Raw genomic sequence first — 24,251 nt, forward strand, 5'->3', positions numbered from 1 at the left:
GGAGCTGGGGTTGTTTAGCCTGGAGAAAAGGAGACTCAGAGGTGACCTCATCACTCTCTACAACTCCCTGAAAGGTGGTTGTAGCCAGGTGGGGGTCCATCTCTTTCACCAGGCAGCAACTGACAGAACAAGAGGACAGTCTTGAGCTGCGCCAAGGGAAATTTAGGATGGATATTAGGAAAAAGTTTTCATGGAAAGCATAATAAAATACTGGAATAGTCTGCCCAGGGAGGTGGTGGAGTCATCATCCCTGGATGTGTTTAAAAAAAGAATGGATGTAGCACTTCATGCCATAGCCTAGTTGTGGTAGGGCATGGGTTGAACTCAATGATGTTGGAGGGCTCTTCCAACCTAGTCATTCTGTTGAATTCTGTTGAATTCTAAGAAGCTTTGTTCTGTCGGTCTGGCATTATTATTATTATTATTAGTAGTAGTATTAGTATTAGACATTTTTATTATTTCTCTGCAGAAAATGATGGTCCCAAATTATGATTTTGCAGGCTCAGATTACATAGGTAAGAAGCTCCATTGTGAGCAGCAGTGACGTAGACTGAGAAGCCTACGGGAATGGGAACCTTGCTTTTCTGGAGCTCCCTTGAAGTAATTTATGGACAGTTTATGGAACCTGAGCACAGGACTAGGCTTGTGTTTTGGTTAACATGGATTCTGTTCCAGTGTCTGAGAAAATCTCTTTTAGACATCGCCTTGGTTTGGCTACCTGCAGCCTGGAGACACACAAAAGCTTCTGGCATGGTATTTTTTGTAAAAGGGCTTATGGCGAGCAAGTGGCTATTGTTACTAGATGGAAAGATTTGTGAATTTATGTTGACATTAATCCACTAAGGGAAGAGAAGAAAGTGTAAGGATGGAAATAGAGCATGTGGCAGGCCTTAATATCAGTAGCTTCCACAAGATGTTTTCAAATGTTAACACCTCTTCATTTTGCTAAAGAAACCGAGGCTTTGAAGTATCAGATTCTCCAAGCAGATACTTGTTTTCTTATAGCAGTGTTGAAATAGGAGACTCCTGAGCTGTATGTGTAGAGGCAGAAATGTCTGCTAGATATGTTTGCAACAAACTGGAATTACTAATTAGGTTTGAGCAGAACTCCGAGCCTTGTACTGGACCTGTAGATCTGTGATGGAGAGGAGATGGAGCATGGATATTAAATGCTTGGTCCTGGGGTGTAGGAAGAAGTGTTTCATCTTTCCCTGACAGCTGAGGACATGTGAAAGAGAGAGCTTGTTCTGTGTAGGAGGGGATGCTGTCACTCTGGCGCTGTGATCAGGTGTAGAAGCTGTTTGGCTTCTGGGGAAGCAGCGATGTGAGCAGATGTGAGCAGTGCCAATAGCACTGTGGGAGCCAATAGGCATGTGGGAGCAAGGAATGGCATAGACTAGAGAGAAGAGTGGGCAAGGTCTGAGTTTGCTGCATCTGAGATCAGCAATGTGTTAGATTTCAGCCTATTTATCTTTAAAACAGATATTGACAGTGCTGTGTTGCCTCACAAGGGCTCAGCCTGGCCAGTCCAAGCCTGCTGCCTGGTTTCTTTCAGTTTGGTTTGGAAATAGTGGGCTGTGTTTAGACTTATCACTTGCAGACCTGCTGTGCTGCAGCTTTTTGCAAAAGCTGTAGTGTTGACAACTAAACCACAGCACTCCTGTGCTCTGCCTTTTACTGGCCTTTATGGAGTCCTTTAAAAAGTATATAAAAATGCAAAGGTGCCACTGCTCCTTAGCATGGTAGTATCTACAGTGTGACAGAGGGACAGTTGTATAGGAGGGAGCACCAGGAGAAAGGCCTCTGGACATCCCTGAGCCTACAATACCCAGTACTACTCCTGGCTCCTTGCAGGGAAGGCACTGAGGACGGCAGTGATGGGAAGTGAATTTTCCTTTGTTTTCACCAGCAACACCTCCCAGAAGTTTTGTGAGGGCAGGGAGAAAGACATTGCCACTGCTGGATGGGGCTGCAGGTATAAATATGTCACACTTACTAATTCCCAAGAAAAGGAGGTACTAGGGCAGTAGATAGAGGGTTTTTCTGAGAGGCAAGGGAGGGATGCTATGTGCTGCATACTCTTCTCTCTTCTCTCCTAATTTCTACAGAGCTACCATATGTTTTATAATCTCTATGTAGGACTTTTTTTTTTAATATGTGCAATATCTAACACATTTATAATTTGGAGAGTACACTCATGGTTTAAGATGCTGATTTGTTGGTACATGAGTAATTGTGCCCTAGTTCCTCATATCTAAACATCTATCTTAAGGTAAATAAAGCTGTAGCTAATTGCTATAGACCTGGGTTTAAATTTGCTATCTCATTAATCTGAGGAATTTTTCTTAAGGAAAAAATATGGAAAAACATGCTTGTATCAGTTATATCAGTACAAGAAGGGGTGAAGCTGCTATGACAGAATAGAAAAATCTCTTTAGGAGTGTGAATTGTCAGTGATGTACAGTGCCTATTCACACACTAAAAGATTGAATTAAAAGTGATAATTATGTGCTGTTTTTGCTGCTTAAGTAGGTTAATGCCATTATGACTGTGCTACTTAATGGAAAAGCTTAGAATCAGACTAGCATGGGAATACTAAAAATTTTAATGGATTTCTGCTCAAGTCATTTTTTCTATTATGAAACAAACCCACCAAATATATATAACTAAGTCTTTGGATTCAATTATTAATCCTCTCTTCTAATTTGAAGAGCAAAATTATCAGTTAACAGCAGTTCTCTGAAATAGAATTTTAATGATTCTAGTAATCTCATAGTTTAACATATTTTTTCCTGATCACTACAAAGTTAGAAGATTCTCAATGCTGAATCAGTTTTAATTATTAATCTCAACCAGGTAAAAAATATAGTGTCAACAGCATGTCTTGAGTGTCTGTCAAAGAAGCTGTCAGAAATGTTCTCCGTGGGTTGTCATGTACCTGGCTTCTCTGTATAAGGAAAAGGCTTTGGTACATGGTATTGGAATGAGACTGTAGCTATAATGCATAGGAACAGAAGTATGCCATATGTCTGGAGGGATTCTTTTGGCCTGATACCAGCATTTTATAGTTCTAAAACAAATTTGATGGGCTTCATTGTAATCTGATCCTGTCTCCCTCCGGTCTCTGTAGAGAAATTTGCAGTAGTTTAGGCAAAATGCTTATTTTATCTTGGAAGGAAGAAAAGGAAGCAAGTAGAAGACTGAACAGTTGTGCATCATCCTTTTACAAGTTGGTGCTAAAGCAAATGGATTGAGATATTGTGGTGGTGTAACTCATGTTCCTTGAGTGTGTATTCATGGTTTATAGGGAGGTGCTTTTGGGGACAAATGCTGTTGCAAATTCAAAATCAGAAATTATCTCTTCCAGAAGCTCTGCAAAACCTTTCTAGGAGGAATATATATGAAGGTAGGAAGACCAAGTTATAAAAAAATCCTTCTGTTTCCATTCTTAGACACATATTTTCATCTGTTCATGCATCTGGTTATTCCTTGGAATTTTTTTACATCCTCTCTGAAGACTATAACTCAGGGGAGAATCTCCTCCTTGGTGTTAACTACCAAAGCTTCTTTGTTCCCAGTGTCTCATGGCAACTATCTGTGCCTTTTGATTCTGATGTTAGAGAACTAAAGTTATTTATTTAAAGCATTTATTCTACAGAGTGCATGTTACTTGACACAACAGTAATTCACCATCAGCAGCTTCCTGACACATCTGAAAATCAAGTCACCTCTTTAGGCCAGCAAGATGTCAGTCCTTCCTCACTGCTGGTGTTTTGGTATTTTATATAAGTCGAGACTGACCACAATGTTTGTTTGGCCTGTTGGTAAGTAGTAAACTCTGCATTTTACAGAGAATACCCAGTGTTACAGCTTGCCAATCTGTTTAGATTATTACATACTTTTCCTTTTCCATGTATTTGTATTTTGTTTTGGCTCTTTCAATACTTTAATGACAAAAAAAGGTGTTATAGATTCATATTGTATGTTTCCAAGGTCTTTCTGATGGAAGTGTTAGGACTTTACAGTTGTACTCAGTTTTGCTGACTTACATCAGGAAAATAGAGCAGTTTTACAGCAATGGACAAATATTGTGAGGTTAAGTTTATTTCCCTTTGAAAATGAGAACTTGATATAAGTTGGCAGAAACATCACTTTGCAACAAATAGCCTTGAAAGTCTGAGTCAGAGGTTCTCTGATGTTATTGAGATCAATGGTAACATTGCTGCTTCATTTTCTGCTGTGGTCTGAAATTGTCTGTTTGCAGTAGCTAGGCTAATTGTGGAACTTTTCTATTGGATGGATGTCCATCAGGAATGACACCATGATCAGCATTAATATAGGTCTTAATACCATTCTCCCTCCTCAGCTTGAAGTGAAAGGGAACTGGGAGTGTAGGATCAAGCCCTTAATTTGCTACTTACACTTGATTTGAGGCTTATTGTCCAACGTCAAGCTAAAAGGGTAACAGAATAACTCAGGCCTGTGAACAACTCATCGTGTTAGACAGAAAGCAATTGGGTCCAAGGCACAGCATGTTGGAACTTTGCCACTTCCTTTCTCTTTCAGTACTGTTCTGCCTTCTGAGTCCTGTAAACAGTCTCTTCATCCCTTTCTGTGGGTAACTGGGCTTCCTTCCTGAAACATTCCCAAATTCAAACTGCATTTGGCAATAATTTTGTATTTGTGTTTGATACAAAAGTTTTCAAAGGAGCTTCACAGACACTAATCAGGGTAAAAATGTAAATCTAAAATCTGTTTTATTCTAAAGTTTCCTTTGGAAATCATTTAATTTCTTACAAGTACACTTTGGCAAATGATGTGGCCCTTATAGTAATAAATCACAGGAACATGAGACACTTCACTGCAGCTGTGACATGGCTAGTTAGGATCCTATTCAAGAAAAAGGCTTAGGCAATGTATTTTCTTTCCCATACTTTGCTGTACCATTTCTCCCCCATATAGTTCAAGTGAAAAGACTCTCAGAATGCTCTTATAATTGTCTCATTAGAGTTATAATCTGCAAGTACTTTTTCCTAAAAGATAAAAATACCCAAATCTTAATGGAGCCTTTTTAAATGGCACATCAGTAACTCTCCAACCTCTTTCATGGTTTAGTAAATCTCTTTAATAAGGGTGAGAAGCAGCTTACAGAGGTCTCTCTGATTAAAGGTTTGACCTGGAATTACTTTGAATTGGTATTATGGAGTCAGCAGGTTTACTGTGGTAAGTCTTAACAGAGAATCTTTTGAAGTGCTTTGCAGGTAGAGCTGTAAAGACAGTAAGTATTCTATAAAAATTACTAAAACCACAACAGAACCCATTAAGCATCAGGGCACTATGTTGGAAAGCCATATCCACAGAGCAGGGAACAGGATGCCTAACTAGTTTAAAACCTGGGTTTACAAATCTTGTTAATGGGATTATATGGCACTATTTCAAGAAAAGGAGTCTGGATTCAGTCATCCATGAAGTCCCTTCTACCCTATGGCCAGGGTTCCTGCAAGATTATAATCACTAAAAGAATAACACTTCTAAGAAATTACTCAAAACAATAAGAAATACAGCCAGGACAGTGAGTTTAATGGAAATTAATATGCTCAGTGCTTCATCTCCATGCATGACTTGGCTCAAAGGAAGCAACCAAGGACACAAAAGCCTGTGAGGCCTTTTAACCCCTCTAATTTTGAGTTTTATATCTATAAGTTTCTTAGAAGGTGATGTCCTGAAGGTCATCTAACTCTGCTAACAGATTTGTTTTATTTGTCTGTGGTGGTCCTTCTGGTAATTCTGTGGTAATTCTGCTGAATGGAAATGCTTCTCTAGGGGAAGAGTGGCCTCTAAGGCGTGGGCAAAACTTTCAGGGTAGGGCAGTTTTATTGTGCAATATTTAATGGTTGACTTCAGGAGCAGAGCCATCCAACACCTACAGTACTCATGAGTCTCAGAAAGGTCAGATTTTCATTGGCAATGTTCTTTTTCTTTAATTTTTTGCTTTTGCAGTTGGACTTTTTGGCATGAATATACTGACAGCATTCCTGTAACTGCTAGCCAAGGACAGGAAATTGCAGTTTACAGAAGTCAGCTTGCAATATGGGTGGTGTTTGCTTTGGAGTGTCTGTTTGCTAGGTCTATATGTCAAATATCAGCACAAAGGCAACACCATCTTGCTAACAGTGATGATATTTTTCATCCTTTTTGACAGGGTGTCAGGACCTTCCCTCCTTGCTGCACCCAGCTTGTGCTGCTCTGTTTTTTGCAAGGTGTCAGCATGTGCCCTTGGAGACCTGCCTTGTACTGGTGGCAGGTGTGGAAGCACCCTGAGGGAGCCTGGTTTTCCTGTTGTCTCTCTCACCTACCCAAGGTCCAGGATATGCCACCCAGAGCAGCTCTTTCCCCAACACACAGGGTTCCTCTGCACTGGCAGTTTTCTGGGCAGATAGGGAAGCACTGCTGATGGGGAATGGGAAGAGATGAGATAAGAAGAGAGAAGGATGTTTTGCCTGTCACAACTGCTTGAACAGAAAGGCTGTTCAAAGGGGACCTGGAGGAGGGAATCAGGGAGAACCCTCAGATGGAATGGTGGAAAACAGGACATGAAAGTGGCACAGCAGAAAGGCCTTTTAACTTTAAAGAAAAGTGAAAAATTTTGCAGCTCATGAAGGAAAGCCTTTTCAAGGGCTGTGGGAGGGCTTTTTGCCAGTTTTCAGGCAATGTTAAAACCCAAGACTTCTGTTGCTGATTTTTTTTTTTTTTTTCAATGATAGCATTAAAGATATTGTAAGTGAATTATTATGCTCTTGTGTATGATATGTGCACATCCTACCTTAGAACTTGGCTGAATGTAGACAGAATTTTCTGCAAGATGATTAGTGGCTTAAATCCAGTTTATCAGAAGCTCTAGCATTCTCTTAGAATAAACCCCCTTTCTAGACTCAGGTGAAACTGAATGCTGATCTGTTTGGTCTGAGCAGGTGGTAGCAAGGCTGAAATACTGTTGAGGAAGGTATTGCTGCTGCAGAGTTGCTTGAACAAGAAAAGTATCTAAGGTGATCCCAGAAGTAACTGTTTTTGACAGTACAGCTCAGGTGAGTACACACAACACATCTGATGGGACAGGGTGGAGGGTAGACAAAAAGCACTGACAATGATGCATTGAGAGAGCAGTGCCAGGTGCACTGTAGGCTTCCTGAACGCCTTAGAGCTTTTGGATATTTAAGTTTCCTTACTGTTCTTCCTGAAGAAAAATTGTAAATATAAATTCCTTAAAAAACAGTAGCCTTTAAGGCTATATGTGGCCAGATGGTTCAACAGTGAGCTGAACAAAGTAAGGCATTTCACTCCTTTTGCTGTTCTGGGATGCATTTTCTTTAAGACTCACCAGCAATCTGTGTACATCCTCCTGGAGAGAGAGAAGTGATCATTCCTGCCTGTGACAGCCTAGGCTTTTTTGGAAATGCAGTATTTAAGTTTATTCAAATGCTGGATAACAGGAGCCAGGATGAAACACCAGTCTCTGTTCTGTCCTTATGTGATTGGTGGGCTGGTCTGAAGGTAATAAGATGAAAGGGCTCCAGGTCACTGTTGCCCTTTGTGTCAATAGAGAATACTGTCCTTCACCCTGGATTTGATCCAGCTCCAATTAATGTGATACAAAACCACCCTCAAACTTTTCTATTGTATTTGTTTCATAACAGTAGCATATTATAAAGCAAGTCCAGCTGCTTTTCAGGTGAAGGGGATTAACTAACCCTTCCCTATTTTAGACATGTAATAGTTTAGTCCTCTGACCACCTGTGTTGGAAACACCCCCCTCTTTCACCTTGTGTACTTCTGGGGGGTACACAAGCCCCTATCTTTGGATAATGTGTTGAAAACCTTCATGTACAGAAAGCTGGAACAGGAAAAATAAAAATGCTACTTTCTGTTCTTTCTAACTCTGACATCTGTCTTCTATTCTCTGATTTTCATACTGTGCCATTTCCTCATCTATTCTACTGGGTGCGTAGGAGCCGTTATTGCTTCCAGCATTCAGATAGAATGAAACTACTGCTTAAATGAATAGCTCCTGAAATTGTTTCCCTGCTGGGAATCATTAATAAGCTGTGTGGATTCAACTCCTATATCCAAACTAATATTGCACCCAAAATTTCTATGATTGCTGTTTCTTTTGAGTCTGTAGGCCTCTATTGGATAGGAAAAGGTGATTTTTTTTTTCTTTTCTTAGCCAAGGTTTCAAATAAATATATGCTGCAGTCATCTGTCACATTTAGGCATCTCCTCTTATTCCCCTACCAAGGACCTCAGAATGTTTTGCAAAGTTATTATCAATCCAGATGTGATGAAAAAGAGGCATAAGAAATGCCAAAATGTCTCTGGCAGATTTGAGGACAGAGCTGATCTCTGGCTTCCTTAGGACACCAGGCAAGCCTCTTCACTTTTCAGTGCTGGTTGTCTAGAAACCTCAATTGCTCAGGAATTCATCTCTGTCTAGCACTCAGAGGCCAGTGGGGAATTCAGAAGGAACTGGCTGGAGCAGCAAGTGTTGGGAGAGTTGGAAAAGGATGAAATAAAAATGCAGAGTAAGGACAACAGATTGCAATTGATGGAGATTTGAAGGGAAGTGGTTGAGAATGCCTCCTGCAAATACAGAATTAAACATACTGCCTTTAATCACCATCCTCAAGCCTTTCTGATGTTTTCCTGCTACATTCAAGGAAATAGTAACCCTGGCTCAGCTGAAAAATAGTAGTTCATTAGGATATGGTAATTTGATTGCTTTTGATAATCTGTCTCTGCTCTTAGTATCTGAGAAAGAAGAGTATTCTAAATTGTAAGGGAAATAATTTGTTCTGATTTATGCCACAAAAAAAAACCCAACAACAAAACTCAGAGGAAGATTAATTCCAAGCAACAAAAATGTCTATTAACATAAATGACTCTTAGGCATAGTGAGCATTAAACTTTAACTCTCTATTCTCTCCATGTGGCGCCCGTGTTTTTAGTGTAGAGGCTTGAGTACTATATGAAGTGAAAGAGGAATGGTGGAAAGTTGGTAGCTCAGCTAGGCATTGAATTGGTACCACTTCAGAAAGCTTGACAGATGAGACAGGCTTGAGAAAAATAGGTGAATCAAAGCTGTAGTTAGAGAACCGAGTCCCAATACACCAGTTTCTCCTGTGCTTTAGTAACCATACATCTTCTGATTAACTTGCCTCACCTTGTCTCAGGAGATGAGGTCTGTAACAATGATAGAGAGCTCCCTTTTGAACTTATGTAAACTTACTCTGCAAAAGGATTGAAATTGGATTTCAGCTGAATAGCTCTGATGTTGTCTAGCATCAGGAAGAGCATTGCTAGCAGGATAGATAACTTGCCTGGTGTGTGCCTGTTGAGTAATGTGCTACATAGGTGCTGCCCATTTTTAGAGCAGGGCTGCTCAGGCTGCCGCTTGAGGGCCTGTTGTGGCTTACACTCTCCCTCTGTGAGCTCTCCTCAGAGCAAGTGGGCTGTGCTGGTACCAGCCCACTCCTGGCTCTCTGTCTTTGCAGTGTCACCCTGCCATCTCTGCTGTGAGAGGACAGAGCTGAGCATTTGCAGTCACCATTCTATGTGCTGGCAGGCATCCACAGGATTTGCACCTGTCTGCACTTCTTCAGCTGTACAGCAAACTCAGCACATTTTCCTGAAGAAACTGCTGTTCTACACTTGCAGAACAAAGTACATTTGCTTAGGAGGTGTCAGGGCTGTGTGTACACACGGTCAGCCCAGCACAGTGGGAGATGTCACAGTGCTCTCTGACACGTCCCAGGCTGAAACTGGGGAACTGACTTGGCTAACCAAAGACAGGCTACTTGTGTCCATGCTGCATGGTGGGGCAGTCTTGCAAAGAGCCTTTGCGTGCTAGGCTCTATTCCCTCCATTTTCGTTGCTCCAGAATGTTGTGCTCAGGCTGGGTTGATGGGTACTCAGTCAGGAATGGGGGAATGTCCTCACCAGTGTGGCAGTACGGAAGGCAGAAAAAGCCTTGGCTCTGTGTAAGCCCTCCTCAACATTAACAAAAGCATCTCTATATTATCAGCCCTGTGTTCAGCAGATCCAAAACACAGCCCCATACCCGCCACTGTGAAGAGAATGAACTTTACCCCAGGTGAAAACAGCACATCTTCCTTCCTTCAGGATTAACTGTGTGGAGGCCAGTTTCTACTGGATCTTCTTTTAGACAGACTTAGAAACTGAAGAATTAAATTTTTCTGAGACATTGTGACTAAAGCTGAGTTACTTTCCACCTGCCATGGGGTCAGTGGACTGTTATCTTGATTGCATTTGTTTCTAAGCAAATGTCTTCATAAAGCAGAAAGGAAATAACAGCCAGCCAGCTTCATCTCAGTCAAAAGGATGCTGCCCTTTCCTAAGCATGTACTCAGCACCATTTCTGTTATGAGCCCCCAAGGGCTGGATTAATACCCTATTACAAGCCTTTATAACACAGAGGGAAAAGAGCTGACTGTGTTTTGGGAGAGAAAGAACTGTCTGAAAGCTTCTTCCTTGGTTAAGGTTAGTCTACTGCCTATCTTATTTTAAATCCAGTTGCCTTTCAAGCAGACATCTAAACTCTTGCCAGTAAGAGATGTTGTAAGCCATTTTGTTCTGCTTGAGATCTGCAGTTGAAAGACTGGTGATAAAATCCCATACATTAAATTACAGTGGAAAACTAGCAGCATGATACAGAATTAACTGCAATGTTGTATCTATAAGGCTCTTGGCATAGTATTAGTCTTGGTCTGTGAGGAGGACTCCCACAAAGTAAATTAAAAAAATTGCACAACATTTCCTTACTCAAGGCATTGTCTCTGTCAGCTCTGCAGTGCCTTCTACAAGACTTCAAACCAGATCTGTACATGGCACAGCTGAACAAAAGCAACTTGGATGAGACCTCTAGTTAATGAACAAACTGGCTATTGCTTTAAAGTCCTTGCTTTAGAACTTGACTGCAGAATAGATAAAAGATTTGGGAATAACAGGAGAATCAATGTTTTCCCATTTTTCTGCTTTTTTCTGTATGACTGGTGAAGGTAAAAGTGTGTGCTGGATCTACCTCAGCATGGTAAGGCACAAATAGGTGAGTGCTAACTCCTAGTGAGTACCTCTGTGCCTGTTGTACTGCAGGAAGGGATGAATTCCTCCTGTTCTGAAGGACTGGTGCTACACTTCTCCTATTTCCTAGTAGTGCAATTAGAAAGATCTAGTGTTTGACCACAGTCCCTGAGCCTGGCTTCTTCTACATCTCAAAATAATGTCTTGAAAGTAGAAAGAACCAGGGCTGACTTTATTGCTGTAAAACATTTCTTTTACCTCTGGAGGCTGAGCTGCAAGTTGCATGGATAGAGGGGCTGTGAATGACAAAGGATGACTCTGGTGGTGGGGCTCTACAGGAGCTTGGTAGGCAGCTCCTACAGCAATTAACCCAGGGCTCTGCTGGCTCCCACTGGTCTGGTTTGCTCTGGGTGGGTGGTGGAAATTCTCTCCACTCACAGTACACAATGGAGCACAGTAGCCTATTTCAAGAACAAAAGTAAATTTTTCTGAGTACAGCTAATGGACTGAATGTTGGATGTAGAGCCTACATGGGTCACTCAGTGAAGCTGAAATAGCATCATGAGCCTTAAACCCTGACAGCTTCCTGGTTCAATCATAGAAATAAAATTTGTCTTTCTGAGTTCTAGTGAGAGCCAGACTGCAAGCTGGCTGTGCCCTTTGACAGTGAGATGAGGTGTTAGGCAGGGAAAAGGATGGGTAGGAAAGCTCTCTTGGCCCTTGCTTCCTTTCTTCTTGCTGGATCAAACAAGTGATCCTGAGGCTTGAGAACGCTGTAAAATAGGAGGTGAATATGGGTCAAGCCTAACTACTCTAGATTGCATAGGGACTAACATGTTTGACTCATTTTTTCTTCTTTTCTCTTTTTGTTCTTCCTACAGATGGGTTATTTTGTTTCTGCTTTAGCTATGTTCACATCAGTTTCTCAACAGAGATGTTTGTTTTTATACCTGGGATCTGAGGCTTTTTGTAGAAGATGAGTTATAACCTACTTAATTAGAAGGATGGAGAGGAGCTTGAAATGAAACCTACACCTTCCAGTGAGAGTGACATTGTACTTTTCATCTGTACAGGCTGTATCGATTAATTCATTCTGTCTTGAAAGGCTATTGTGCTACTTACCTTAGCTCTAGCAAATGGTGTTTTTATAGTAAAGTGGAAAGGGTTTGAAATAATGAAGCACAAAAATGATCACTCTGCTGGAGCAATAGAAAACTCTGTGTTCTTATGTACCAAGTAGCCAGCACAGTGTCAGAGTAGCACATCACAGAGACTGTTCTATTTTCTTCTATCTGAGATGATGGGGAAGGCAATGTCTGAAATGAAAATGAGAACACAATAAAGGTACTTAAAGCATTCCAGACTCTTTGGTCAATGTGATGAGTAAACTTAGACAAGGAGCAGTGTATCAGAGAACCATATCGATTGTGCTCTACTTGAAGAGGAGTGAGAAGGGAGCTCTCCCTCATTCCCCCCAAACCCACCAAAACCAAGCCCCCAAACAGGCTATTTCTTGACTATTTTGAAAGCAAACAGTCTGTCATGCCTCTAGCTCTAATCAGCTGGTTTTTGAGAGAAAGGAAACCAAATTTCTTAATATTAGTGGAATAGTGCCATGGGTATCTTTCTTGTGGCATGTTCATTGTAGGAAGAAACTGGAGGCAGAGAGGAGAAAGGAGACTCTTGTCAATATTCTTGTTGTCTACATGAAATAAGTTTGAAAATATTTATTTGAACTGAGGGGATCACACCCTTTGAGCAAAGGGGGTAAAGAAAGGGTGTATAAGTACAGAGATTTTATTGCCTTTGAAATAGAATTTTCTAGCAGCAGAAACTGTCAGCTGCTAGCAAGAATTCTTAATTGCTTTTATGCAAAACAGACAAAACATTTAAAATCAAAACCCACGTTCATGGTTCTCAACTTTTATATATCATTCTCTATTTGACACCCACAAAGTAATTCCATAAGCTCCAAGTGACTTCAGCTGGCAGGGCACCAAAAAGTAGTTATTAATATTTGCCCCTTACAAATGGGAGGGTCACAAGCTCAGTTAATTTTGAATTGTAATCATCGTAGCTGCTGCCTTCTTACATTCCTGTTGAAGATAAGGGTAGCTGGAGAAGCTTCTGCTAAGAGAGGGTTCAACTGGGGTAGGTAGGGTACTGACACAAGTAACCCAGCTGAGAGCAGGAATAGGAGACTTGGCCTCTGTCTGCACCTGCATTTCCCAGAAAGCTGTAAATGACTTGCTCTGAATAGAAACCAGGTATAGGCTGTGGTAGTGCTGTTTCTCTCCTCTGTGTGTATTTTTGAGATGAACGCATGTTGAAACTTACCTAGTAGCCATAAAAATCAGTAAAAATTACTTTTTTGAAATCAAAATGTCAGGCCCACTTGTGATTATTTAAACAGAAAAAGTCACCATGTGCTGCGTTAGTGATGAGGCCTGTGCAGCAGAGAGAGGTTCTCTGTATTCTCAGGCTACTCTGGAACACAGTGATTTGAAATAATAGTTTCACTTCATCAAACTAAGTTTCTCCCATATACAGTACAGCCTAGAGAGAAGTTTTTTTAGTATACTCTTAAGAAGTCAACAGTCCATCACTTACTCGTGCATATCCTTGACTGTGGAAACAAATGGTGCTGTAACTACTCTGAGTCCCATCCCTGCTTAAAGAGGCAAAATATCTGTCTAATTTAAAAAAATGTCATTATTTTTCTAAATTTTTCTGTGTAACCTGAATTTGAGAACTGTGGATTTGGGTCCAGATGTAATATGGATGCAATTGTAAAAATCAATGCATAAAACAGAGCCCACAAGAGAATTATATTTAACAGGAGACAGAAAATCAAAACAGATTCCAAACAAATTAGAAATCAAGACTGCAGCAGCTTGAGCTGAGTCTGCCTTATAGGGAAAGCTTATTAATGTAACTGAGGAGATTTTTTTGCCAGAACTCCCCATCAGCACTATTTGCCCATGTCACATCTCTGTTCTGTGACTTAGTACAGTGATACAAGTAGCAGATCTACAATGGTAAAATGGCAAGAAGATAATTAAAGCTTCATAACATGTTGGAACTTTAAAGACATTGGAAGGTGCTAATACAAATTCTGAGAACCTGAGCTCTACCAATATCACCCAACAGAAGTAATATAGCTTTTAGTCTAGAGAAATATCCTGTATTTCCCAGATCTAATAAAGTAAATTGGATCTTTAATTTGTTTTAGAAAATGATTCAAGAGCTTTGCATTTGTTTAACCTAATGCAATCTTAACCATTACTAAAATGAAAGTGCTTTGTCTTACATGTTGCACAAAGATCTACCAAATATGTCACTTCTGGAAAAAAATGGGCACCTATGGTTACAATACAATTGAGTTTGGAAGTAAAGAGACAACAGAGGGACTATTTCTCTATTTCTCAATGCCAACAGAGTGGCAAATAATGAGAGTTAGAATGGTGATTTGTGATGTTGAAAAATGATAATTAGAAAGATAAACCTATTCTAATTAACAAAAAAAACACACAAAGAAGAAGAAAAATAAATTAATTCAGCATATGGCAGCGCATTATAAAGTTGTTTGGGTGCCTATGCTATGGTAAGAGTAGGAATATCTTCAATGTTACAGACTGGGAGTGGATTATATTTTACCCTGACTTTTAAATGGATTCCAACAGAGATTCAGGTGTTTCCCCAGTGCTTTCCTTCAGGTAACCTGTGTTGTAATGGTGAATGTTTTATGTACTGCTCTGTTTCTATGCCCAGTTCTGCTGTTTCCCTCCCTGAACCCATACCATTCCTTGGTGCAAACATTGATTACTCAGGTGCCTGTGTTTTTATCTTTAATTACAATTTTTTTTCTGTCTGAAGTAGGTGAAGGAGCTTGCACAAGGTCAGCTGGTTGTTTACAGCTATCCAATAGTCCATTAAATGTCTGCTCTGGGTACATAAGATCTGTGGGTCCATTTGCATAGACAGCTTAGAATGTATTTAGTGCATTTAAACACCATGACTCCTTTTCTCCCTAGAGTTACTGCAGCATTTTCTCATTTTTGTTTAATTAATTTTGAAAAAGAAAATGTTTAATGAGTCCCACTTGTGATTTTCCAACTGTTTGTCTGGCTGAAAACTGTCATTTTCAAAAGGATATATTAATGGTGTTGCTATCTCTTGATCATGTCAAAGTTAATGCATGTATGGGCTGTTTCTGCCTCATTTCCACATAATTACAAGGCTGCATTTGGCAAATGAGGGTATGTTTGCTTTCTTGATTAAGAAGGTTCTAAGAAATTTTTGTATGCTTGGTGAAACATAACTTATGAAAAGAGTGAGTTTAGAAGAGAAGCCCAGCAGTAGAGATTCTCAACATTTCCCTAATACTTTCCTCTGCTGGGCAGAAAGCAGTTTGTGAATGCTAATGAAATCAGCTTTGCATTACCCCAGTGAAGCAGCTGTGCGTTATTCCTATGAGAGGATGGAGGCACAGCATGATTAAGTTACTTGTCTTGATTCATATGGCTGCTGGGATTGCAGCATTTGCTCAGGTGCTGGCTTTCAGCACTAGTTTCAAGGACCAATCTGGGACCCAGCACAGGCTGGGTAAATTTTTTTTTCTTTCTTCTGGAAGCTACTATTTTGTGTCCTAAAATCTATGTTCTTGTTTAAATTTAAATGCCTCTGCTCTTTATGGCTTGGAAGTTAATACCTACATCATGATTTGTATGTAATAAATGCCTTATTCCTGACATAAGTACTAGAGAGGATTGGACTGAAGGTATTTCTCCCATGATGGGTTGGTTCAAAACATTGTCATGAGGTCTTGGATGATGCTTGGGAAATGTTTCTCCTCCAGTCAAATGAAACAAGAAAAGAACAGGGTGGGCACATTAATGTGCTAGAAGAGACTGTACTTATCACATCTGCTGCACCAGAGGAAATGGATATTGGTTATATGTGAATTCCCTTTCTTTCCATGCTGATCCTTGCCTGGGTCACAGAGGGAAGAGCTGTTTCTTGCAGCTGATCTGTGGTGCTCCATCATTCAGTCACCTGGTGGAAGCTATCATTTAATGATATTTTTTTCTGGTGAGCCTCTCAGTGTCCCCTCAGGGCTCTGGCTTTGTCAGGATTGCATGTTTCAGACTGGCTTCTTCTACTGTAGCATTTGATAGAAGAGGTCTTACTATATTCTCTCTTGTTGTATGCTGCTGATTGTGTCTTAGTAAGTTTGAGTAGCTATTGTATTTTTTCTTTGGTATTATTATAATAATATTTGTCTGTACATTCTTCAGAATTTTCAAAGTTCTCTGAGGAACTGGGAAAGTTGAAAAGAGTTGGGTGCAGAGGGCCTAAGCTCTTTCTTGATGTAATTATGCACTCCAATATTTAAACTGAAATAAAGTCAGTGGATCTGTTCAGGCAGACTTGTTGACATGTGGGGATGGGAATATGTAGTGGGATCTGTTGGACAGGTTCATGTTCAGCTCAGGAAAGCTGCTGAGATCAAACACTGAGTGACACAGAGCCACTCTCTTAGAGCCAGTGGTGCTGCAGGTGCTTTAGCACCTGTCAGCTTCAGAGCTGATACTCCTTTATATGCTACCCTGCAGAGAATAGCATAAATTAGGGCCTATGCAAGGAGGCCTTAAACAGTTTAATTCGGTGGATGGTAAGTACTGCTGATTTCCCTGATCCTTCCAGGATCTAATTCTTTAGGCACTTGTGTCAGTGAAATTACTCTTAACCCTCAGTTTACAGGGAGTGTTGCTGTACCTAGTAATGAAGAGATACTTGTGATCTCAGGTATTTTTGGAGTGGACAGCAGCAGTCACGGTGTGTGTCTGCTTTTACCATGTCTCTTTGGGATGCTGTTGGAGTTAAGCTCTATAACACGACTGCCCACTGAGATTTTTACAGCTGCTAAGTTGCCCCCAGTGTGTTGTGTGCTTATTGACATATTTAGTGAGCAGTCTAGTCTGGCTGCATCTTCAATAGTCCCCTCAGCCCCGCTACTGCAACTCTGCTGAGGGAAAAAGTGTCACTCCATCTGCTACATCTTCATCTCATTTATGAAGGACTTCTGGGATGATATGGGTGTGAAATTATGGGACTGTGCCACGAAAGGGAATAAGGCAGCGGCTGGGATGCTCCCCTCATGGAGAGTGCTTTACTAGACTATGGACAAACAGGAACAGTCTCAAGCTGTGGGTAATGATACACTATGACCAGCAGTCCCACCAAAGGCTCTAAATTCTTTTGTACAGCCATCCACTCCTCCTCCCCCACCGGAGGTGAGAGAAAGATACCGGGCACCGCGATTTGTGGCAGCTTTTGCTGCCGCCCGCTACCCTGGGAATGGAGATGGGGAGGATGAAGAATTCCCCTTTGACCCTGGACCTGCTGACCCTGAAAAAGAGCCAGACCTTTACCCCTGGCATGGTGCCTGCCAGGAGCCTTGGCTGTGACTGCGCTGGGGGTTCCCCCTCACCTGGTTCCAGCCAGCACAGCCCTAGCCTGCACAGCATGCTGAACCTGAAACCCACCAAAAGAACAACTGACACTGTACCCACCAAAACTCTTGTTAGTGTTCAGGAACACACATAATCATGGATTGATTATATGCAGGTGCTGTATTGAAGCATGCAGGAACTAGGGGTATCAGCAACCCAAATCTAACTCCATCGTCTTTGTCCAAAGTGCACATGTTTATACAATTTCAGCTGTAGCAGTAATCACTATAACAACCTTATCAATATTGCTTCATTAATAAATCTTCATTAACGTTATTGATATTGCTTCATGAGAGTTAGCTCATCCTTGTATGAACATGTATGAATCTTATCTCTGGGTGGGTATCTTGCAGACCCCAAGTACCAGCTCCCTTTACCATAAACATTTCAGCTTGCTAGACCATCCCTAATACCAAGCATTCTTGAGGTCTAACTCCACAAGATTTTAAGAAACATTTTTGGAAATTAATTTAACCCCATAGGAACACTCTGATAACATTTACCTTCTAATTTCAATAACCTGTGATTTGTGATTTTTTACAGGATTGTTACTGGAAAGATTCAAAGCTGTTTGTGTGGATGGGGTGTTTTCCTACCTATTGATAACACAGCAAGACTGCATGATTCACTGGGAGTAATTGACTACAATTGGATGTCGAATTTACAACATCCTTTTGCTCACATTCAAAGCAAACTTTGAACTTTACCTGCAGTAGTTATTTGAGACTTAGCTATTATTAGTACATGAAACTCCACTGCCAGCTTTACCTGTTGCTTGCTTTTTACTTCACAGTTTAGCAATGTAACTTTATTGTGAATTTTTCAGTACAGCTATTTAGTGATTTAAGTGTAATTATTTTTCCTTGCCACATTTAAACTGAAATTTTACTTGATATCAAAACAGTTTAAGTATACTGATAAACCCCAAATACAGTAAACATTAGCTTACTTTTTAGAATAATTTGAACCCCTGACTTTGTAACTGTTTGTATGCAAGTGTCAGTCTTACACGCTGTTGTGCAATATCATAACCCTTTTTTCTTGCAGTATTGGGAGAAAAAATGCAGTTGTATGGCCTCATATTTCAATGGGATGCATCTGAAAAAGATCCTTTCCTGATAATAGAATGGATGTTTTTACCCTATGGGTCCCCAAAAACAATTTTTACAACATTAGAAATGATTACTCAGATCATAATCAGAGCCAGAGAAAGATTTCTAACTATAGCAGGCCAAGATTTTGTTGTGATTTACCTTTCTTTGAAAAAGGAATATTTTGATTGGGCTTTACAACATCCAGAAGACTTAGAAATTGCATTGCTAGATTATTCAGGTGTTTGTTCTATCCACTTTCCAAGCCATAAGTTGTTGCAAGCTAAATTGCGCTTTAGAGAAAAACCCATGTTGAGTGAAGTGCCTTTAGATGCTGTAACAATATTTACTGATGGTTCAAGGAAAATACACAAATTAGTAATAGTATGGCAAAACCAAACAACTAAAACATGGGAATCAAACATTCAAACAGTAGAAGGTTCTCCTCTAATTGTTGAATTAGCAGCAGTAGTTAGAGCATTCTGTTTTTTTCAGGAACCTTTCAATTTAATTAGAGACTCTGCTTATGTTGCTAATGTGGTTAGAAGAACAGAAGGATCAGTTTTAAAAAATGTTAGTAATGATACCCTGTGTCATTATCTCACATGTCTTTATAAAATTTTACAACAGAGAACTAACAAGTATTTTGTTTCCCATATTAGGGCACATTCTTCATTTCCAGGATTTTTAGCAGAAGGAAATGCAAGAGCAGATGAATTAACAATGACTGTTGCAAGTATTGTATGCCCAGCATTTTTGAACAAGCAAAATTGAGTCATGCCTTTTTTTTTGTCAAAATGCACAAGCACTTATGTGAGTGTTTCATATTTCCAAAGATCAAGCAAAAGCCATTCTAAGTGCTTGTCCTGATTGTCAACTTGTGCAGCCTGTTATGTCCACAGGAGCTGTCAGCCCACAAGGGTTGCAAAGCCTGCAGTCATGGCAGACAAATATCACCAAATATCCATCTTTTGGGAAATTAAAAAACATCCATATGTCGATAGACACTTTTTCAGGTGCAGTTTTTGCCTCCTTACACATAGGAGAAACTACTGATCATGCTTGTCAACATTTTTTGCAAGAATTTGGTTTGTTAGGGGTACCTCAAGAAATAAAACCAGACAGTGGTCCTGCATATACAGCTCATAAATTGGACACATTTTCAATGGATTTAGGTGTTTGCCATATTTTTGGTATCCCCTACGCTCCCATGAGTCAAGCTATTATTGAAAGAACACATCAAACTTTGAAATGTATCTTAGACAAAAATAAGAGGGGGAATTACACAGGCAGCAACTGAATAAATCTTGATATGTTTTTAATTTTTTAAATAGCGCCTTTGCAGAACCTAACCCACCAATTTTTACGCATTTTTCTAATTGTACATAGGCAAAGTTGAAAGAAAATCCTTTAGTTTTAATTAGAAACCCAGAAACAGGACAAATTAAAAGTCCATTTCCTTTTATAACCTGGGGCAAAGGGTATGCTTGTGTTTCAACAGGTATGGGACCTAAATGGATTCCAGTGAAGAATGTGAAGCTGTATCATGTGCAAAAATGACGAGCAGAGAATCAAGCACGCAGACATGAGATGCACAGGGACTACAGCTGATGACTGACATCTTTTGTCCCACCTGCAAAAGCTGTGAACCTTGGGTTTTATGTCAATGTAAGAAGTGTGGGAATTGTTGGTATCGTAGAGCTCTTCTAGCAAAACCATGGTGTGTATTGTGCTTTATTTTAGAATCACTAACAAGGTCTAAAGTAATTGAATTTTAGCTGTGGTAGGTCATGAAGAAAAGAATAGCCCCCACCTCTCTGCTCTTAGATAAGAATGCAGAAGGGAATTTTTGAAAGAATCAGAAAATATAAAAATTTATAAAGTTGAAGGAAAACAAAATAGCTTAGTGCCTTATCTTTTGTCTGTCCCCGAGTAAGTATGGGAAGAAACAAAAAAGGAATGTGTTAAAAGATTTACTATAGCTAAAGATTAACATGGAGTAAAATCAAATGTTATGTTTATGCCTTTTTATTGAGTTTGCTTTTCATAGTGCTACTTTTCCTGGTAATCAACCCAAAACAAATGTTTGGGTGACTTTAGCTAATACATCAGGCCTAAACACCATATGCTTAGCCACTACAACCTCAGAAAATCCATTTTCCACCTTTTTAGTAGGGCTGCCTGTGGATGCATGGACAATAAAAGAAGCATTCATGTTCTAAGAAGTAAAAGCACTGGCAGCACGTGGGATTGGGATCACAACCCTGTAGATACTTGGAATATTGGACAGGAGAACTTCCTCAAGCTTCCTTAGAGCCTCAGGAGATAGATCTCCTTGGTTCAGTAAAATTGATTTTTGTGTTAGATTCAGCTACATAGGGAAATAGTCATTATTAGTCAAAGATATTTCTCCTCGTCACCAAGTGTATAAGAACCAGACTTTGTGGTGCAATTACACTTCCTTAGTACTTGCATGGTCTATTGACACACTTTCACAGTTGCTGCAAGGGATGTTCTTTATTTGTGGAGACTGAGCCTGGCCTGCCATTTCAGACATCAAAGGTGGTCCATGTAGCTTGGGGAGGCTTACTTTGCTAACACCGAGTATTAAAATGATCTCTGACAATAGACACAGAGGGAAGAGGTTTCCTCATCATTATGAATCAGATTGTAAAGATGATTTTGAACCTTGGGGTTTTGGAAAAAGACTTTCAACATCCATACTCTTACCTCAGCTTGCCTCTGCAGTAGCGTTAAAGCATTTAGATTGATTAGGCTGTTGGCTAAGTAAACAAACCAATGCTACTTCTCTCACACTGAGTGGTTTGCTAGCAGATGTCAAAGATGTACTACATGCAACTCTTCAAAACAGGGCCACAATTGATTTTCTCTTATCAGCACATGGACACAGATGTGAAGATTTTGATGGGATGTGTTGTATGAATCTGTCTGATCATTCAGAACCCATCCATAAAAGCATACAGCAATTAAAAGAAGGTGTGTCCAAAATAAAAGTTGACGATCGAACTTGTTTAGATGACCTGTTCAATAGATAGAGTTTCACACCTTGGCTGAAATAACTTCTAAAAATGGGTCTATATATATTGATTGTCATAATAGTTGTGCTAATAATGGTGCCTTGCTTGCTTCAATGTACGCGGCAATCGATTGATAAAGCTATTAAGGGAATATTTATGGTTGAATAGAAAGGGGGAGATGTGAGAAATGCAGGCACAGAAAGCTCTCAAGTTCTTGAACATACAGGCTTAGAGATAGAATTGGATACAATGTTTGACCTGAGACCTTGGAGAAGGCTTAAAGCTTTAGAACAATAAAGTTACACAGACATGAAGTAAGAGTAGAAGTTTGTAGTGTAAACAGAAACATATTTTAAGCAAGCAGAAATATGCCTCATGTAAGCAAATAAATATGTTAAGCAAGATAGTAGAAAATTTTAAAGGTTAGCAATAGTTACTTTGTTACAAAGTTAGTTAGAAATTAAAGATGTAGCACTGTAAGTTTCTGCAGTGTTATATGATTGGTTGTGACAAGACGCATTGTGGTAGAATTGTTTAAGACAAAGCAATTAATGATTGGTTTATGAAGATGCTAGTGAGCTTTGTAAAAGTTGTTGAGGCTAAGAAATTGTAAAAGGTATTGTAACTAGAACTAAGACAGCTTCTGATGTGATGGTGTTCAATGTAACAACCTTACTGTCTCACCCTTCCATGAGACTGGTTTTGCAATAAAACACCTTTTACAACGTCTCTCAGTCGATCCTGTCTACTCTGTATCCCAATACTTGTGATCTCAGGTATTTTTGGACAGCAGCAATCAGGTGAATGAGAGGCTGGATTGTAATGCAAAATGGTCTGTTGTGTGCTAAGACTGGTGTGAGAAATTAAAGCATACTTAAAAGAAGCAGGATGCCAGCAGGCAGCAACAGGGCAGTACTGGACGGCCAACAGTGGGAGAAGGAGACACCAGAGATCATCTCTCTCATCTGAAACTGTTGTTCCCCATATGACAGCAGCATCCCTGCAAGTAAAATCTGAAACAGATAATTTCTGATGCTTTGGGAAGGATTTCTGTTTACCCAGACAAGGGGAAAGTGAGCAACTTTTGCCAGAGTTAAAGGAGCTGTCCAAGACTGTGGAACAGCAGCTGCTGGGGTTGTCTGGGGAGAATCTGCAGTTCCTTCCCTCTGGCTGGGAGTACAGGCTGTAATCAGAGCCTGTGACCCAGGGGCTGGCATGCCAGCTTCATCCCTCCTGGATCTTGGCTGCACACTACTCCATTGTCCTTCCACCTCACTAAACCCAGTACTTTTTGCATAAGACTGTGTTAATCTAAAACTGGTATTAGCAGGCAAGCCTGTGCTTGTCTGCATGTACATGCTGGGAACTGGAGAGTAGAGTCCAACACCAGCTTTAAATTTAGGCTTTGAGGACATACAAACCTCCACAAAATATGGTTTTTGTGACGAATAAGTAGTGAGGTGCATTTCTATGGCAACTATTATGGTACATGATGTAGCCTGGGGCACTACTAAATTTTTTTCCTTGAAAGACAGCAAGCTCTAAGCTGCACAGAAAGAGCTAGGAAACTTGTCAATAATCTTTTGTGGATGTGGATTTGTTTGTGTCATAAGCCTCTCCTTGTGTTGCCTAGTCTGCTGACCCTAAAATTTCAGCTCAGTTTTTGAAGCCTCAATAATGTGTACATGCAAGCATTTGACAGAAAGTTGGTTATGTCACATCAGTCCTCTCACTATTGTGAAAAATATCTTAAGAGTAGTAGTGAAATTTGGCAATTTTTTTTTTTGGCAAAGTGCTTTGTTGCCTTAACAGCCTCATCCTTGGCAGAATCAGTTAAAATGGAAAGTTATGTCAGCATGAAGGTCACAGCAAATACTCTGATGGAGTGCAGCTGGTTCAAATTAGTCTTCATGAATCCATCACCTGTGACTGGTGATGTTAAGTTGTCAAGGTCACTGTGTACAGGACAGGGCTGATGGTGGCTGTTCCTTGGGGGTCTGGCCTTTCATCCACATTCACACCAAGCCCTAAATGAAAAATGCTTAAAGGGAGGAAGTGGTGTCTAGCAAAGGCTTAAGTCCCTTCTTTCTGAATTTACTTGGACTTAGATCCTTAAGAAGGCAGTTATGGGACAAGATGCTACTTTTGCAACCTGGAAGTCCAAAGCTAAAATGCTTATAACTATTAACCCTTCAGGAGCTCATGTCTTCAGGTGTGTCTTGGTTTTGTTACTGAGGTGCCACAAAATTCTGCTGTTTGTCTCTGTCCTGGGGTGACCCTGTGATGTTTGTATCCCCAGTTGCCTGGTTTATGTTACATATTAAGTTCTGCACCTTTAAGACTGGCTCTGAGAGCAAAGGGGGCAGAAGAAGAAGCCGCAGTTTGTTTTGAAGGAAAACATCACTCCCACACATCCTGCTCCTGGACTGTGGTGTCTGCAGCATGGACAGACAGCAGGACAGAGCTTCTGTTTTATGGTTAGTTAGTTTTATCTAGCTGAGGCAGAGGAGTTC

At 40.2% G+C, this 24,251-nt stretch overlaps 1 long non-coding RNA gene across 1 annotated transcript; it reads left to right on the plus strand.

The window, feature by feature from the left end:
* The first annotated feature begins 3,591 nt into the window (after positions 1-3,591).
* Positions 3,592-22,467, plus strand: LOC117244368. The gene is made up of 3 exons (XR_004497304.1): positions 3,592-3,824; positions 6,972-7,085; positions 18,153-22,467. It is a non-coding gene; the product is annotated as an uncharacterized LOC117244368 (long non-coding RNA).
* Positions 22,468-24,251: the final 1,784 nt, after the last annotated feature.

Source organism: Parus major, chromosome 4A (genome assembly GCF_001522545.3).
Source record: "Parus major isolate Abel chromosome 4A, Parus_major1.1, whole genome shotgun sequence".
Classification (NCBI taxonomy): Eukaryota; Metazoa; Chordata; class Aves; order Passeriformes; family Paridae; genus Parus; species Parus major.